The 14753-nt window shown below is 34.9% G+C and overlaps 1 long non-coding RNA gene across 1 annotated transcript; it reads right to left on the bottom strand.

Moving 5' to 3' along the window:
• Positions 1 to 5112: 5112 nt before the first annotated feature.
• LOC142490734 (uncharacterized) lies at positions 5113 to 11022 on the bottom strand. The gene is made up of 3 exons (XR_012800112.1): positions 10720 to 11022; positions 6814 to 7007; positions 5113 to 5800 (listed from the first exon to the last, which is right to left on the bottom strand). It is a non-coding gene; the product is annotated as an uncharacterized LOC142490734 (long non-coding RNA).
• Between the last annotated feature and the right edge of the window lie 3731 nt (positions 11023 to 14753).

Raw genomic sequence — 14753 nt, 5'->3', positions numbered from 1 at the left:
CAAGATAATTGTGCACCAGTACATGTTAAAAACAAATCCATTGCTAGTAGTTGTTAGATTAACTGTTTCAACTAATCTGAATCGTAGATAATAAATCCAGTATGGTAACTACAAAATCTATTACAACATAATGTTATCAGGATTTTTTTTGTGACAGTATCCATGAAAATATTATTGCTTTGAAGTGTATATATATATATATATATATATACTTGGATGTGATGCTATATATATATATATATATATATATATATATATATATATATATATATAAAAACTGTAAATATTCCTGTATATTCATTTGCATGTCTTAGACAGGTCTGCAACCCTGTCTTTCACCATTATCACCCAGCAAACAGCACTTCCACTGCAGCAAGGGATAGGGTTTTTGTCACTTTTTTTTACACACATATATATATATATATATATATATATATATATATATATATATATATATATATATATATATATATATATATATATATATATATATATATATATATATATTATCCCACCCAATACACAATAGCTTCCCTGGGTGCTACTGGAAAAGGTCAGGTAGATAATAGCTGGAAGAATCAGACACTCATAGGTCTTTGAAACTAAGTTTCCAAGACTTGTGCATGCCTGATTTTTCTTGCTATTATGTATACTGTGTGTGTGTGTGTGTGTGTGTGTGTGTGTGTGTGTGTGTGTGTGTGTGTATATATATATATATATATTTAGAAGTGTAGAATACGGTATGTAATATTTAGTAGGTAAAGTGCAGCCAATGTATCTCCAATGCAGTTAGAGCAATGTGTATAGCACCATGGACAGCGCTTACTTGAGGCATCTTTGCTGTAACTTTTTGTCGAGTTTAGAATAAATAGCCTGTTAGACAAAGCAAAACAATGGAAATATTGCAAGTAAAACAATTAGCATTCCGCCCCAGATTGTTTGCTTTGATGTCACATGCTCCTGGCTTTTAGATAATCTGCACATTTTTGTTTGCAACATAGTAGATTTTGTTGCTGGATTCTCCGCTTTTGATGCCGTGTGATATTAAAGCTGAAAGGAGAGAGGCTTCAGAGAGCAGAGCACTTTGACTTGATTCATTTCGTGTGCCCCCTTCCTTTCCTATTTCATTCTGTGATGAGCCCTAAGCAGAGCAGGTACCATACACCTGGGCTGCTGAGAACTGAGGTCTGGCAACTGCAGTTTGATGAGCTCTAGTGATTCTAGACAGCTCGTTAATTACAGCCACTGGGGAGCAGCAGCAAGAGTCACAGGGAGAGCCGAACCCTGCTAAAGATCCTGACAGCAACTTCTCTGTCAGCAGCAAAAACCTGAATTCACTTAGTGGAACCCAAACCCTGTTTAAAATATCGTTTGTTTGAAGTTTTAATGTCCAAATGTTTCAGTGGAAGCCAGTTTCTCTGGTTTGAAATGTAGAGGGAACGAGGTTCCATGCACTAGTTGGTACCTCTAATAATGACTCCCCTTCCTCAGATAAATGCAGCCTTTTCCGTCCTGCAGTTTTTCTGCTTTACTTCGTTTAAAATCATTCGAATTTTTTTTTCTTGCTGCTTTTGCTAATTTACTCCAGGGCGTTTTCGTCTTTATTGCTTCGCATGTTTTGACACATTTAATGGAGTTCATATATGGGGTGATTTATTATTTAATCATTTGTTGTTACAAAATTAAATTCTAAAATCTAAATTTCCCTCTAAATAACGCAGATCAACAGTTTATATAACCCTTTGTTGGATTATTACCAATGACATCGACATTAAATCCCAAATTAAGAAATGTTATCACATATGGTTTGATATTTCTAAAGTTTACATGAACATAATATATTTTCACGTTTCATGAAACGTTTTATATCCTAGAATATATCACATTTAATGCCCGACATTTTTTTCGTGATATATTGTTCACCTGTTGAATGTCATTTAAAAAAAACACAATATATCTTTTTAAACATTATGTTCAGCACACTAATACAGCATTTTGCTAAATAAAATAAAAGCGTTTTACTTAAAATGTACGGTATATATATATATATATATATATATATATATATATATATATATATATATATATATATATATAGATATATATAGATATATATCTAGATATATATATAGATATATATATATAGATATAGATATATATCTAGATATATATATAGATATATATCTCTTATATATAAAATATATATATATTTTTTAAAGAGAAGTTAAACGCAATACATCGAATTCTCTGAATTGCATTAGCTGATTTCTTCTAAAAAAATAAACTCTTTAAAAAAAAATAATAATGTAAATACTTATTTTTTTCGGTGTTCGTGTCTAAATTGAGGAAAGGAAATATTTGAAGGTATTTTGTATTGTGTCCTGATAAAAGTTTACTCATTAATAAACACATTGAAACGTAAACATTAGCTATTGTTTTTTTCTTTCTCTCAGGTGGAGTAATGTGCTCATACTGTTTTTAATATGTGAATAAAAAAAATGTTTTAATAATACAAATTATAATTATTATTATTTTAAAGAATCGAGTGTATAAATTAGATGAATTCACATCTGTCTGCAGTGTGATATTACATCTTACGTCTATTGCCCTTTTCATAAACGTTTACATTAATTTTGTATTTAAATGTTATTTTTTGCATAAATCGTGAAACTCGTTACTAAATATTATTCTTGCCCTTTTTAACTTGCCGTTGTCAACGCCATAAGGGAGTTTGAATTAAGAAACAGTTTCTCATATAGGAAATACGTGGGTATCAGATCTATCATGTAGTTTCATAAGATCAATAATTGCTCAAACAGTTGCCAAGGGCCTCTGAGTAAAACAATAATGACTTCGTTATCAAAGGTAATGTGCTTAAATAATTATCATTAAATCGCTAGTTCAAAAAAAAAAAAAAAATACAGGTTACCAACTACTTTTATTTTAACATTAGGGGTATACTTTGGTACTATAATCATACGTGTGTTTTTCTGTATTAATATTTGCTGAAACTGCAAAATAAATATAGTTTTATAAAAGGTTTCATATTAATGTTATCCCGTAGAGAGAAAAGTATTTCCAATATTAGCACGCATTTCCCCCTACGGTTTGAGAATCTAAACTATGGTGAAGTGAAATTGGATGAATTAAAAAGGCTTTGTGATTTCAGTATTTTATCACGACTCCCTTACTTACACACATATACATATTATCTGTTACAGGCATTACATGAAAGATTGGGAATTATGCTCTACTTTATTTTATACAGACACCTTTAAATAGTGCGTCCTTCATTATTTGATTCTGAATGTGTTCACTTTAATAACTATATAAAAAATGTGGCCAATTGCTCAAAAGATACAAAACATGAAAAACACATATTCTAAAGAGTTTGGTTTCATTATTTGTAGTATTCGTGTTGTTTCAAATATTGCTTTAGTTTTAGCAACCTCATAGGATCATAGCAGTTTGAACTTCAAATATAATACCACTTTTGATACGTCTGTTTAATTATCCCAAAAAATAGCATATCGGTTGCAAGTGTTCTTCACTTATTATTCTTAACCATTATTTGTCAGGCAAATGTAGCAGATTTCTCTTTTATTATAATGTAGCTGGTCAACATATACATTTTGGTTTTAGGTTTTCAGCCCCTCCTAGTTACAGTCTGTCACCCACACATAGATTTGGAAAGACTGTATCTATAAAGTAAACATGCGCTCTATAAAGCGCTGTTAACAGTCTCAGCAGTTTACTGTACTGCAGAAGGCTGAATACATCTGATCAGAATGAAGAACCAACACTTCAGTAAACCTGTCAGCACTACTGTTCTAATCAAACACATATTGAGCACAATATATATATATATATATATATATATATATATATATATATATATATATATATATATATATATATATATATATATATATATATATATATATATATATATATATATATATATATATATATATATATATATATATATATATATAGTACATTTTGATATAAGTTACATGTAACCAAACTAACATTGTCAGTCTAATAATAAAGCGAATATGTTAAGAGGTGGTTACTGCTTCCTATGTAATGTGTAACGTCCACAGTGATGCTTTTTGGAACTTTGTTAAACATGTCCCAACAATCAGAAACTGTGGCAACGTTTCATATGGGTAATATAAAGTGTCCCTGCTTCTCATTGGTCTATGCTTGTTGTAAACAGGTATATGATCATTCTGTTTAGCAATCCTAACGTGCCACCAAGATCAAATAAACTCATCAGTCAATGAAATGCCAATTGATTGTGAAACTAACATCCCAAGACGAGAAATTACAATATTCTACGAGTTGTGATCTCAAAACAAGCTATTTTCTTTATCAGATCTGCTGTACTAATATGCAAAAATGCAATTGTAACATTAATTTGCTAAACCCCCTGGCTGGCGCTTTATCTGCATTACCTGACAATGGATTGATTTGCTCGAATTTGTACATTCTTCCAACAGTCAAGGTGCTCAATTTCAATATATATATATATATATATATATATATATATATATATATATATATATATATATATATATATATATATATATATATATATATATATATATATATATATATATATATATATATATATATATATATATTACAATAAACATAAATATATATATATATATATATATATATATATATATATATATATATATATGTGTGTGTGTGTAGATGTAGGTGTAGATATAAATGTAGATATAAATGTAGGCATAAATATATGTATATATTTGTCTTTATTTTTCATGACTTTTCTTTCGCTTCGGAATAAAAGAATGCAATTAAAAGTTTTTATAAGGACGAATTGTAGAATATGTTTTTTTTTTTTTAATTCAGAAGCAGAGGCTCCTTCTGAGACTAAGAGCGCCACCTAGCAGACAAACACAGAATTAAAGCATACGAAAAGCTACAGCAGCCATGGAGCTGATAACTTGCTGTGTGCCTCTGTACTCTCACCTGGATTTATCACTGATCCCTTGTGGACTGAGTCACCAGCAAAATGAACACGGATGTGAACACTTCTGGAAGAAAGAAAGACTTCTAAGTTGACTTTTCCATGAACTCTTCCTTCCAAATTATTTCTGCATGTCCCCTCCCTCCTGCCTTTTCCATTTTATTGTAGCAGTGTTTAATGCATGCAGTCCCCACCCCTCTGATTCCATTCAGATCCATCTCCCCCAGCCACCATCATCATCCTAAAACTACTGTACTCATAAAAAATCTACAGCACACGGAAAGTTACAGTCACAATGACCCAACTGGTTCACCTCAGCGGTGGCTGCAGAGATGCTTGTGGCAAGGAGACCCAGAACGATGGTGGCAGGTCCTGTATTAGGCACCGTGTGTTCGAGACTACAGCACTTACTGTATGCACTGTGGTGTGAAACCTGAGATCACAATACATTTCATTCAAACCGTGTACATAATTGTGACGAGGATTAGGTTACATGAACTATATTTTATTATTTTAGAAATCCTAAAATTGTAATCCATCCACAATACACACCGTAATAAAAAAAAATGTATAATGAGCAGGTAGAGTTAATCGATTTAGTTTGTACTACTGGTTATAAACATATTCCGCATTATTCCCCTTGAAACGGCGGCCAAATCCTGGTTTCCTCCGTAATAAGTCATATGTTTCTATAGTGATGTTGGTATTTGGGGAAGGTGTTCGTGCTTTGTGCAGTAATGGATTTTACCATTAATTGAGCGGTTTTTGCCTCTGCTCCTTATGCTTTTGCACCAACTACAACAAACAACAGCAACGACAAAAAGGAAAACACACCGTATATAAAAATCATATTGCTGAATGCGTTGTCTGTAAAAAATACAATAAAAAAGAGCCTGAAGAAAACACGAATTTCTAGAATATAAGTACTTACATATTGAAAGTTACACCGTTATTTATAGGGCTATTCCAAATATTCGCATTATTAAAGTCATTGCTAGGAAATGTTTTCTATATGATTGGTATGTTCTGCACATACATGGTATTTGGTACATACAGTGTGCCCTTTTACATAAAATGTGCTGAAACACTGATATATTGAAATGAATGGATATAAAACACATTCTGAATTATTAGTAAACGATAGCAGCGTACACACAAACTCCGATTGATCTCCATGTGTGTTTCATACTTGCCATCTGATTTTCTAGTTAAATATATATATATAACTTTAAAAAAAAAAGGTTCCCTAAACAATAAATTACACCATCACTCTGCCTTTTCAACATGACACCTTACAGACGAAGGGTGCCCAACTGCTTAATGTAACATTGATTTATTGCTTTTAGAAGTAAATTTACACACAAGCCAACAACACTCCCGGGTTGTTTCTTCTGATCAAGAGATTAATTTGCTACTTAGCGCCTGGATGACAAAGGAACGCGTTTAAACTATAGTGTGGGACGAGGAGTTAATCAATATTGTCTTTATTTTTTTCGGCATATGTTTATTACATTTGAAATGGCTTCAGCATATATAGTAATATCAAATAGAGCAAGCATCAAATAAAACACACCCATAAGATATTGGGCGAAATAATAAGTGAGGGTAATTTCTGAAGCATTAACATTTAAAGTAGACTAAAAAATAATAATACCAATTTAGGTATAATTGAAAATAAACTTTTTGATATAGATACCCAATGCATATGTTTTGACAATGGCCTCCTGCAACTCCTTTTCAAACATAGATAATTATCTATAATAGAAATAATATTCCAAACATGAAATATTGTCCAGATCATGCCTTACCTTGAAGCAGGGAGATATTACAGAACAGTTATCAGTTATCAAACCTATCTGCAGGTCCGGCTCAGGGGCCTAAATATACAATGTGATGCAGCACCACTCGTTTCAAGTCATTCACTTTGTCTTTATAGAACTGTGATTAAAGTGGCCGTATAGCACAGATACAGATTTCTTGCTTTCACAGGTTTCCAGTTTATCTGGTAAAAATGTAGAGGTGTTATAAACTTATTTGCAAAAGCAGCAATCGTAGAAATAAAACACGTGTTTAAAAAAAAATAATAATCTGAAGATGTCCATGTTATATTAAACTGATACATTAAATAATGTATATCTGTAGTATTAATACATCTTTGTGTGCCAGGAGGCTTGGTCGATCAAACTGGTTATTCAGTCAGTAGGGATGAGGAAAATCTAGACCCTATCTCTTTATAGCTAAGAATAAAGATGCGTCAGGTTTTGTTACCAAGAGCACAGTGAAAGCTTTGTAAGATATTGCCTTTATTTTCCCATAAACACACCCATTTAAATAAAGACCCCCTATCTCAAAGCGTGACTGTCCCTGCTGGACTTGTCCACTTTCTGCCCTTTGCATTCGTGTCAATCCAAACTTTTTCCAAGTTTCAAGAAGTCAAACAGAATGAGATAAAATATCTGCATAGTTCTATAATTCTCCAACCCACTACAACAGAAATGTCATATTTCTAGTAAACAAACTACTAGTGAGAATCGTGGGAGCTTGGGGATGCTTGAAAATTCTCCTATTCATATTAGCAGCGTTTTTTTTTTCTTCTTCAGTGTGGCCTTTGAGAAGGGGTCCTGTCACTCAGAAAAGGGGCCATTTCTTTAACCTTCTGTCAATACACCCACAAGGAAGCCCAACAACCACTGCTCACACACTGACAGAGGCACACATACACACACAGAGAAATACACACGCACATACCCTCTCTGTCCGACTGTTTTTCAAGTAAAGATCAGAGACCTGGCTTTTTATTTTACAAGATATGTGGATACTTCTATTGTCAAGGTCATTGGTATGAAGGCCACAAAGGAGAATCTAACAGCAAGTAATGTCCTCCCTGGAGTGTTTGATTTATCCAGCCTGAGAAGAATGTTTTCATCGACTGTTGTCTACTCCCAGCTACCTCACTCCTCCTGATTAAACATTAAACACATAATGATCCAAACAGAGATACACCTCATGCAGCCCATACATAAGGACACGCAGGCTTGATAAAGAGATGCTGTGTGCCTGTTCACATTGTGCACGCCTCACGCTGTTGTAAAGTCTACATTGTACCTTGTGTGTTTTGCCTATAAGCCTTCAATATGGCTTCATAGGGTGTAGGGCCCTGGTGGGAGAGTGGAGAAGAATTATTTAGGAGGAAATTTGGGGTCAGTTCAGGTCTAAGTGGAACATCTGCAAAACATTCGAGCAACGTATGTAAAAAAAAAGAAAAAAAAATGTTATTGGCTGCACTAACATTAAAGAACTACTAATGAATAAAGTTCCCATCTCTCACACTCTTCGCTTCAGCCCGCCCCACCAAAAAAAAAGGTCAGTCATAATTGGGGAATAGTATTATTGTGTTTGCATAGCGCTATAATAGTAATAACCTGTATGTTTAAAGCAAATAGACAGAAACTGTGTGCATTAATATCCTACATCCAGATAGAAAATAACTCAAAGAAAATGTATCCACAACACGAGTACACATGCAGATTCAATTCAGCCTTGATATGCAATTAAATTACTGCAAATTTATAATATCGTTTAATCCCTCCATAAGATTCAAGTATGTCTGAGGTTAAGTAGCTTTTAAAACGACAGTTCTAAATAGCTTATGCAATGAATAGCTACCTTTAAATCCTAAACCCATTACAAATATGCTATACATATGGATGCCAGTTTATATCTACATATTTCTTTTTAGAACGAGGATAGCATTCATAAAATGCTACTTGGCACATTTTGCTTTAGGAAAGCAGATGTTAATTTTTTTTCACGTATCTTTTATGACCATGTACATGTGTAACATTGGAGAGAAGCCAGCACGCCTCTATTATTTTCTAGATGACTCTTGGTTGAAGCTTAGTATTCTCTGTAAAAACCATAGTATATTATATCAATAAAGTAAACATCTGGGATCTTACCATAGCAGACACATCTGAAGATTCTTTCAAATAGAAAAAAAGCAATTGGGTACAAAAATAACACACCTTTAAATGGTAAATTATAATTATATTGTGGTGTGCCAAATCTTCTGCTCTCTGCAGGCAATTTCTCTTCTCAAACAATAATAGCATCATTTCAATGTTGCTTGAAAATAATATCTGAGATGTAGCGTTAATTTAATTCTAGCTTTATCTGCTAGGCGCTGTGGTAGTTTATACATTGCGAAATGTTGTGCTATTATGTGTTATTCAATACAATGGATATGTCTGCAGGCATAAATTATTAGCCTATAATACAGCATTAAGCAAATGTTTGATGGGGGATTTTGTAAAGTCACTAATGTTATTTATTGTGTATATATGAACATTTAAGGAATGTTCTATTTTATAGTCAAAGTTGCCCAGGACATTCTGGTTAAACTCCACTTGTTTCAAAACTAACTTCAAAGTAATCGTAATTTTGAGTGAATTATTTTAAGTCAGGACCCGAGCGGTCACAACTGACCTTTCCAGGAATGCATGTATTTATATTTAATGCACTACGTGGTATCTATCTGGAATAAGCCTTGACAGATCATGCCTTCAATTTGACGTTTTACCCTTTGCAGAGAGGCCACAGAGGAGGTTTTTAAACATAAAATTCTGCAAATATGAAAAATAGGTCACCAATAAAATTGGTCTCAGCATGGTGTGTAATTGCAACAAAATGCTGCTGAGTAAAACCTAGGAGCTAGCTGGCTGTGGTGACACAGTCGCAAACCATCTGGTGTGTATTAGAAGTGGGGCTGTAAATATTGCTGAAAGCTAATGCATTCTCAGCTTGTAGAAATGCACAGGCCCTGCAAGCTTTCCATGTGTTAGACTATGTGCATTTAGTTGGGGAGAGGGACACGGTGTAGGTGACAAACTCAATGGCTTTGACACCATACTTCCCCATGCTCAACAGACAAGTTTGGTAAAAAGCTATGAACTTTATATCCTCCACCTACTATGTCACATTGAATGGGATAGGTTAATAAATCGCTGACGTCACTTCAGACTGGAAGAGAGTTAATGTTATTGAAAGCATATCTCATCTGTTTCTCATCAGTTATAAAGTGTCGCCCTTTCACTACAGTTTGAATAACGCTGCTAAGGGGCAGTCTCTGATGGGCTATTTATAACGTTTCTGAGGCTAGGTCATTATGTCAGACTACATTTAAGCTTATGAAATTAATTTTAAAAAAAAACTAAACCACAAGTAGTAGTCTCAATAAATATAAAATAGCTGTTAGGAGATATATATACACACACACACACACACACACACACACACACACACACACACACACACACACACACACACACACACACACACACACACACACACACACACACACACACACACACACACACACACACACACACACAATGTGTGTTGTTATTATTATATTATTATACACATCTAACAAATCCATTTAATGCAATGTAATATTGCAGTCTTGATATGTTTATTAAAATAGAATATATTAGGAATGCTGAGCTCGATAAATGATTTATTTTCGTAATTCTGTCATTTTGTGGCATTTGTTTTATTGGTGAATGCTTTTTCGTAAAATCTTTCTTTTACATGTACACAAGTAATACTGAAGTGGTAGAAACGCCTGCTTGGGTTAAATCTTGTATTATAGACGGCTTAAGCCAAACTATATATATATATATATATATGTAAAAAAAAAATAATAAAAATCTTACTTTTCTTCTGCAGGCTTCTCACTCTGGCCGCTGCCTTCTTTAATTATCTGAGCTATATTTCTTCCCTGGGAGACACTCGTAGGGGTTTTAGGTGGAAACTCGTTTCTGCTGAGTTATTTTTGAGCAAGGACCAGTGCCCATGCCCAGAGGCTTTCAGTGTAGTGCAGATTGAGACATATCGGGTTCCCTATAAAAGGATCATTTCATGTGGGAGGTTGGACACAAAGTTTGGACTCGTGACTGGCATTCCTGAGAGACATGCATATTTTAAAACAACAAAGCAAGCTAGGGGAGAGGGCTTAGAGGCAGGGAAAAAAACTTGGAAAGAAGTTACTAAGTGACAAACATCTGTCAACATGAGCTAATTTGAGTGGAATACCCTGCTAAATGCAATGATTTCTATATACACTGAGAAAGGAAAGATAATAAGCACTAGGTGACTTAGAACTTACAGCTGCAATGGAAATAAAATGTTTGAACATACGGACCAACAATACAAAAAGAAACCCATGATTTATATCAATGTAAACATTATCTTTATTTAAAACCGTCTGACCAGAGGATTTGAAGGTGTTGTTTATTTATTTAATTATCAAAACGTTTCAGAAATGCTACATAGTGTGAGAAGATTGTTGTAAAACAGATGAGCAATGGGCAGGCATGTCATGTTGAAATAATGTCCCACAAACATAAAACACTAGATATCTGGTACATGAAGGGTGTACTTGCCTCTTTACACATCCACAATTGTATTATTTGAGTCTGGATCCCTTGGCAAATATGTAAAAACAAATGTATTTTAATGTCTTCAACATGCTGCCTATCCTTGAGCCAAATTGGAGTTCACTTTCTAGCTCTCACATATAAATCTGCAGCTCTTAGAGATCTGAAGACAAAAGAAGAGGAGGCCTAGTGGTGAGCTGGATATCTCTGTTAGTTGTCAGTGTAGGTACATGGGCAGGGAATGCTAATGAGTCTTTGCAGAGCTGGAAGAAGACTGCATGTCTCTCTCTAGCTCTCTCTCTCTTTTGCTCTCTCCCTTTCCTCTTCTTTCTCTCCCCTCCCCCACCTTCAGGATCTTTCACTTGCTCTCACTGGCTCTGTCCCTCACTCACATCCCATTCCCTCCTCCTTTGAAAGCCCGGGGATCAATAACTGACCCCACAGTTTTGCCAGTGCTTTATTTATCTGACCGAGCAGTGATATTATCAGTCTTAAACGTTATATACAGCAAACGTCTTCCTATATCAACACAAAGGATTGCTCAGAGCAAGCAGCCTGCTCTGCCTTAAAGAGCCACCATCCCCCTTTACAGCTGATGATATTTTATACGCCGCAGTTTGGGGTTTGATCCATTGCTTTAAGCTTGATGGAGGCTTCTGCAGACAAGGAGATGTATATACACTATTATACAGCCATCATTGAGATTACTAACAGTGATTCTCTTGTCAGCTTGGTGAGACTGCTTTGAAACACTCCTATCATATCAATATTAGCACAAAACAGTGGGGGGAAAAATATATATACTACAAATATACATAGCTTGATTTATCAGTCTCCTGGGAAAATGTTTGCATAGATAGTGACATTATTTTATTGTTTATAGAAATCAAGGAAGAAATAATTCTGTTTGCCAATTATTCTGATACACAACTGTTACATTAACAATTGAACACACAAATAGGACAAACTTGAATCAGACACAGTCCCAAACATATAAAATGTTTCACGCTCACTTTAGTTGTGCACTTGAGACTTATTTGATGGCCTCACTTATGCTGTATGGGTACAGTATCTTCATCCCCACCATACAGTCAAAAGTAAGAAACCACCCTGGGGGAGGATGAGAGGTGGGTTTGCAGATAATTGTGAGAAATAGATTTATTAAAAGGGGGCACTGATATATTTCAAGAGCTCTTGAGGCTCGCTTCTGTAACATAGTGAAGGGGAGAAAGAAAGAAGGGGAAGTTGGAAAATGGATTCCCTGACAACTAGGGATAATAAATGAGATGGGCTTTCAGATAGATATCTCAGACGTGAAATTGCGCCCAGCTGGTTGTGTAAGCAAACAAATAGTTTCGCGTTAGGAACCCTCGACTTGTGGCTTGATGAATAGAACACGACAGAGGTAAATGGCTCTTTAACTCATTTAGGAATAAAACTCCTTGGCTTCCTAAGTAAAAGACCTGGTGATGCCATGTATCCTGAGCAAGTACTTTCCCAGGAGGTATATTAGTTTCCACTTGTGATTCCGGCTCCCCCTTATCATTTTCCATTAACAGTGATCCTCCCATCATTAGTGCGAAGAAACCTGGGAGCTTTAAAAATAAAATAAAAAAAATAGTAAGAACATCATATCACCTATGTAAGAATGTTACAGTGTCTTATTGTAAGATTTGCAACTCTGGAGACAGTCTGAATTTGACCTTTGTAGTCGGTGGTTATATCTCAACCCCGGGAAGCCAGCTCCATGTTGGGTGTCATCTCAAGAAACACAAGGAGAAGGATTACAAATGAATGAAGACGCAACAGTTTCATCTCACAACTCCCACACGTCCCAAGAAAGGGGCTATTTGAGATGAACCCCAAAATTGCCAAAGGTCTTCTGAGATCCTTTCAGGAAGCAACAAGCCTCACCATTGCCAGAATCCAGGAGAATTGGAGGCTGTTCATTTTTCAGACCCTGGCTAAAAGTTGTTATATTGATTTTAGCAACCCTCGATCATTAATACATTCTGTAACTTCTCCACCCCAGACAAGAGATGGATGTGTATGTGTGTAACTCCTCTCACCACTCATCATTCACCCCACCACTTTAGATTGATGCAAAAAAGTTATTGGGCAGCGTTTATTTTTTAAAACCCCACAGGAAAGAAACAGAACCAAACGGTTACCAATGTATCTCAAGCAAATACAGTGTGAAGTATTCCAATGTACAGTACATGAAATGAAAGTTATATGGGGCTTACACGATCCTACACCGGGTTGCTTTCATATCTCATTGCAATTTGATGAACAATTTTGGAAGTGATACTAAAGTATACGGGGAGTTTAGGCTCGCCAGTTAGTTTCACGCAAGACTTAATTTAATTTGAAGCTATCTGACATTTGTATTATTATCAATAAATGTAAGGTTAATAATGTAAGGTTATCTTGCCTTTTATATTAGTAGCATGCAAAAAAATAGTTACATCCTCGAAAATGCACGATAAAACCAGCTGGCGAAGTCCTTTTAAAATGTGTAAATGTGCAATGCGAGATCTTTGCAATTATTCAGTTAATAACAAATTAACATACATTTCATTTCGCAATTCAAATGCTGCCCCACCTGAGGCATGTCAGAATGTATCCACACTACAGAAGTCCATGCCACAGAAAACAGCATTTGAAGCATGGGGACCCCTAAGTTTTTAGAGTTTCAGGGGTGGGAGAACCCCTTCGTTTTTAGAGTTTCAGGGGTGGGGTGAGAGGTTTCTAATAACAAAAAGGAGCATTTAGAGAAGCGGGGTTGACAGACTTCCGTAAGGTTTCAGCTTGAACAGCTTTGAAATTGCCCTATTTATCAAAGTCAAAATATAATCCAGTCACCCAATGAAAGACTGGAAGCAAATCCCTGAATCAGCTGGGTAAAGTTCCAATTTGTACTGCTCCTAAATATTTATTTGGATTGGATTGCATGGACCCATTTGAGCACAATGAGCCATTTCAGTAAAGACATTTTTTTGGTAAAGTGCTCCCTACCCGGAGCTGACAAACATCTCGAGACGACATGAAACACCCCAATACACTAACTTCAATTAACCCCTTACCTGGCAGAGGGGCCTGCAACGCATTGTGGACAGAGCTGACACGGATCCCGTGAATATGACACATTTAAAAAACAACAACCATAAAAAAGAGTTTTCATTGAAACTAAGGATATTACTTTGATAAAACTTAAGCATTAGATGAATCTTACATTTTATTGAAGCACCATATAATTATCTATCTATCTATCTATCTATCTATCTATCTATCTATCTATCTATCTATCT

The sequence above is a fragment of the Ascaphus truei genome, chromosome 1 (genome assembly GCF_040206685.1).
Source record: "Ascaphus truei isolate aAscTru1 chromosome 1, aAscTru1.hap1, whole genome shotgun sequence".
NCBI lineage: Eukaryota > Metazoa > Chordata > Amphibia > Anura > Ascaphidae > Ascaphus > Ascaphus truei.
The sequence above is the reverse complement of the archived record's forward strand: the minus strand, read 5'-3'. Positions and strand labels throughout refer to the sequence as shown.